The sequence below is a fragment of the Pteropus medius genome, unplaced genomic scaffold (assembly GCF_902729225.1).
Source record: "Pteropus medius unplaced genomic scaffold, Ma_sr-lr_union100, whole genome shotgun sequence".
In the NCBI taxonomy this organism is placed as follows: domain Eukaryota; kingdom Metazoa; phylum Chordata; class Mammalia; order Chiroptera; family Pteropodidae; genus Pteropus; species Pteropus medius.
This window is the reverse complement of record NW_024350927.1, coordinates 2,079,710-2,084,967: the sequence shown is the minus strand read 5'-3', so window position 1 is coordinate 2,084,967 and position 5,258 is coordinate 2,079,710.

Genomic DNA, 5,258 nt, shown 5'->3' with positions numbered 1-5,258 from the left:
CGGGTCAGGAACAGGCGCACATACCATGTGCTGGATCCATGTGCTGGAATGGGGGTGCAGGGGAGGCAGGGCTGATTTTTCCCAAACCAGTTGGTAGCAGGGGTGGTTCTGGAGATCTCTTGGAGGATAGAGAATTTGAGTTGGGCCTGGAAGAAGGTGTATAATTTCCACAGGCAGAAATAAGAGAGGGGTGTGTATAGGATGGGGAGCGCTCAGGTGGAGAAGTCAGGGCAGGTTTGGGGGATTTGGACAGAGTAAGGGTGAAATGAGAGGGGTGAGGAATTTGGGGGAGGTGGGCATGGTAGCTGTGTCCTGGGGCTTTGCGGGTAGAACCATCAACGCTCAGATGCTGGGGCTGGTCTGCCTAGCCCCTGAGGCCTGCTTCTCGGGGGAAGGACCCCTCCACCCGGCAGGAGACCTGGTCACGAGCTGCCTGCCTCTGCCAGACCGATGTGGAAACTGCATGCATCTGTCCAGGCTGCCGAGGCCGCTGGGGAATGTGATGAGGCTGCTGAAATGGGGTCCAGGCCCAGAGGGAGAGAGGGGGGCCCCCGCCCCTGGCAGAGCGGGATGCGGCCGCAGCTTCCCAGAAACCCAGTCTGGTTCGCCGACAGAGACTGGCTGACAAGGTTTAGATTAGAAAGCCAGACCCCTGAGGGGCTGGAGTGGGGCCTGCTGCCTGGGGCTGCCTGGGGAGAGGGCGTCAGGAGTGGGGAGCAGGCAAATCTGTGGCGGGGGAGTAGGTGCCCCTCAGACAAGCCAGCATGGACGTCTTCAAGCCCTCCATGTTACAAGGGGACAAACTAAGTCCCAGAGACACTGAGGCCTTGCCCAAGGTCCCACAGCAAAGTCAGCTGGAGATACCTAATACAGTCCCTGTCCGCTTTCAGCCCAAGGGTCTTCCTGCTGCCCTGCTTCCTAAGAACTCTCAGGACCCCCAAATGTCACAGCAGCAGGCAGTGGGACAAGAGAGCCTTTGTCTCACATTCTGTTCTGTTACCGCCTAGCTGTGGGATCTTGGTCTGATACCATAATCACACCGAGCCTCAGTGTCCCCATCTGTAAAATGGGGATAGATCCATGCCTTGCAGAGTCATTGTAGTCCTTCAATAAGACAATGTAGGTGTCAGTCCTGGCACATTGGCTGGCACATAGTAGGTGTTCAGAAACGCCGGCTCCCTTTTCCCTCCCTGCCTGTGAGGTCCCAGCCAGCCAGCGAGGGCCGGGGGTCCATGCAACATGTACCCCCAGACTATCCGCATCTTGGGATGCCGAACGTGGCTCCATATAGACTCACTGGGCCCTCGGGTTCCAAAAGCTTGGCTACTGTCCCCCTCATTCATTTATTAAGCAAATATTTACGAGGGCCTACTGGGTGCCAGACACTGTTCTGGGGAGAGGGTAATGGAGACATGAAGCACAGCATGGGCGAAGGCACAGAGCGCCCCGCCTGAGAACCCAAGCGCTGGACGGACGCTCGCGTTCCTTCTGCCTCTCCTCTGCAGCATCACTGTGCGGCAGGCCCCGTGCTAGGCCCTGGGCCACAGCTGGGAGGGGAGCAGGGGAAGGAGGAGCAGAGAGCTTGCCTATTCCTTTAGGATTTGCTAATTAATTAGGAAATCCAAGGCTGGTGCCTGGTAACACTGTTTTAACTTGCCACCCAGGCTGGGAGCAGTGGAGAAAGAGGGTGTCTCCTGACCAGGCACTTTTGTAATTGCTGCCTTAGCCTCCCTCAGGGCTTGGTTGCATCAAAGGACTTCCAAGGCGCGCCCCCCAGCTCAGAGCCCAGGGGAGGCTGTGGGCTGCAGGCTCACTTCCCGGCAGAGGCTGGAAATGAAGGTCCTGCTCGGGCAGGGAATGAGAGCAGGGCTGGCATCCTAGGGCTTCTCGTGGCATGACAGCTTGGGGGGCTGCGATGGCATTAGAGCTGGAGCCGGGCTTCTCCTAGACAAATGGGAAAACTCAGGCACCATCCAGAGGTCTGGAGTCTGGAGGGTGGGGACCCGTTCTGCTGGGGACACTTCTCTCTCCTTCACCTGGTGGACTTCCACTGAACACTGGCTTCAGCTTGAATGGCTCTTCCTCCTCCAGGAAGCCCGCCTGAACCTCTCAGGTTGGGTCAGGTGTGCCCCTCTGGATCCTCCCCGTCTTAGCTGGGTCCTACTGTATTGCCACTGCCACCCCCTCTTGCCTGAGAACTCCATGAGGGCAGAGAAGAGACTCCCTCATCTCTGCAGCCCCAGTGACCCACCTGGCACAGAGCAGAGACACGCTCCGTGGGAAGGAGCAAAGCGGCCAACCCGCCTCCATCCTCCACTCTCCCGTCCCCAATCTGGGTGCCGGAGCGTGGGGCACTGTGGCATTTGGGGACATAGGGCAGGTTACATGGCCTCAGTTTCCCCAGAACCAGGCCGTATCGAGGGAGGTGTCCACCCAGTAGACTGGGGAGAATGTCCTGTCTTGGCAGTCGATAGAGGCAAGTGGAAGACCATTTTCTCAGGGGCTCTGTGACCGCCTGGGCTGGACTCCTGCCCCTGACATGCACAGGTCAGGTGGCTCTGGCAAATTACTTAACCTCTGGGTGCCTCAGTGTTCAAATCCGTAAAATGGTAATAATGGCACCCACCTCGAAGGGGCGTTGGAAGGATTAAGAAAGTAAACAAGGGCAAAGTACTTAGAGCAGCGGGTGGGTGGCACCCAGTAAGTCCCGTACAAGTGTTTGTTGATACCTGATCTTAAATTTAAGCAACATAGTCCTGCTGCTCTGGATTTGTTTGTTTGGTTTTTTTCACTGATGATGTTAACTTGGTTACTGTGATGTTTGCCAGGTTTCTCCAATGTAAAAAAAAAAAAAAAAAATTAACCCTTTCTATACTTCCTTTCTTTGAAAGGGGTCACTAGGTCCTGTCTACATGCAAAGCGGTAGGGAAATAAGCCTCCCCGTCTGGAGCGGGGAAGCCTACGTGAATTATTTGGAATTCTGTTGTAAGAAAGGTTCGCCTAGTCTCCCCATTTATTTATTTCTTCAATCATTCTTCATATCGGTATGGATTCATGGATGTTTATTTTCTACTTCGGGTTATAATCTTATTCTGTTATTTGTCATTCAACACGGTCTAGGTTTGGCCGTTTAGGATTTTGTTCAAGTTGGCTCCTATGTCTGACATTCTCCTCCGGACCCCCAATCTGTTACTTTTTCGAGCAATTCCTTTCTCCCTAGTACGACAAGATGCTCCAGATTCATCTTGGTTTTCCTTCTTCAGCCCTGGAATCAGTCATTTCTCTTAAGAAGCCCTGGTTGCTTTTAATTAGAGAGTGGTATTTAGGAACCAAGATCTGGGGACTGGATGCGTTTATTGCTACTGGGGTGTCTGCTTCCGGGCCCTCTGGGGCGCAGAGCTGCGTTTGCTTTAATTTTAAAAATTAAGTTTCCCCTCTTGCCAGTTGTGGGGTCTAATGGAGTCTCCAGACATCTTCCCACTGGCCTTTGAACAGAACCCTGACTGCAGCCCACAGGCCTAAGCAATTTCATATGCCTTCGGCAGGCCTTGTGTCTACTGGGGCTCCGAGAGAGAGAGAGCAGATGAGGTCACCACCCTCCATGCTGAGCCACTTCCTGTGTCTACTCCTGCCCATTGGTGGGGCCTTCGGTGGCTGAGTTGCTTTGGGAATGGGACTCAGGCCTGGCCTCAGGTGCCTTGCAGCCCAGATTGCTAGAGGATTCAGGCTTGCTCCCTACTGGACTGACAGCTCTGTCAATGGTGGTGGCAGTAGCCATAGTTCAGTAATAGCCATGGTCCCACCCAGGGCAGGCCAGGAAAAGGTCAGGTCCCATGAAGGCTTGACTCAGCCACATGCCCAGCACGCCTAGGTGGCCCAGCGCTAACGGGAGCAAAGCCTGGCGAGCTGGTCTCTGTACTCCCTTACCTTTCCCAGTCCCAGCCCCACCCTACGCTGCACGACTCATTGATGCTCAGTGGGCCAGGACCAAGAGCTGGCTCCCCATCTCCTGTGCACTGGAGTAGCTCTCTTGCAGTAGTAAGGGGTCAGGGCAGAGTCTCAGGCCAGCCTTGAGGCCCCAAGGCAAGCTGAGTGTCCTTTTGACTGCCGGAATGTCTTCTCTTTCTCCCCATAGCTCCAGGCTGGGAGTCAGAGGGCCTGGAGCTCAGGCTTGCCTCTACCAGTGACTTCTGTCTGGGACGTGGTAATCATGCCTCACCCTGCTTAAAATCTTTGCTGATTTCCCATTGCCCTCAGCTTAAAAGCCCCACTCCAGAATTTGCCTTACGAGGCCCTGGAGGACTCTTTGGCACCCCGTGTCCTGCCCAAATAATACCAATTTGCTTGTGGTTCCCCCCTGCACAACCACATGGTTTCATGCCTTCACAATTTACTCTGCCTGCATCACCCTCTCCCACTGCTTCACTGGTTAATCCCTAGTTATCCCTGAGATCTCAGCTCTTGGGTCACCTCCTCCAGGAAGCCTTCCCCCTGTGCTCCGGCTCATCTCTGCTCAGCTGGTCCAGTCCCTGGTCACCTGTGTGCCATATCTTCCTAAGGTGTGAATGACCTCTGGCACTCAGGGCAGAAACCTGGTGTAGTGGAGAAGGCTCAGGGTTTGAAATTGGGACTCTGGCTTCCCTCAAGGCCTCTGTTCCTTCCTGCTGTGTGACTTAAGGCAAGTCCCTGCACATCTCTGAGCCTTAGTCTCCTCATTGGTGAGAAAAGCATCTAATTGGGATTCTTGGCCCTACTTTTAATTCTTGCCTCTGCCTCCGATATGCAGTGTGGCCTTGGGCAGGCCCTATCACTGGACCCAGCCAGCCTCAGTTTTCCTCTTCTCTAAAATGGGGCCACCCACAAAAACTCAGAATGCTGAGGCTCTAACAAGCCAAAACCTGCGAAGAGCTTTTCTAAACCTCAGAGCCCAACACGGACGGACGGTTGAAGGATCTCATTTCAACAGCTCTGCGGAGGTGTGTGGGAGGGAGGCATCTCCCTCCACTCTCTAGAAGCCTCGAGATCAAAGGTGACAAAAGCCTGTTGGCATAGAGGCCGGGCTTGGCTGGGCCTACTCCCTGGCCCCCTGCCCACCGCCCACCCACCCCCACTCCCGGGGTTACATGACATACGTGCCTTGCGAAAGCAGCTCTGTTTAAACACCCAGGGTGGCAGCGAGCCTTTCACCCCCCACTTCCAACACAGAAGGCTTTTTTACCCCGCTGCCCCTCCAAAGACGCAAAACCAAGATTCGTTTG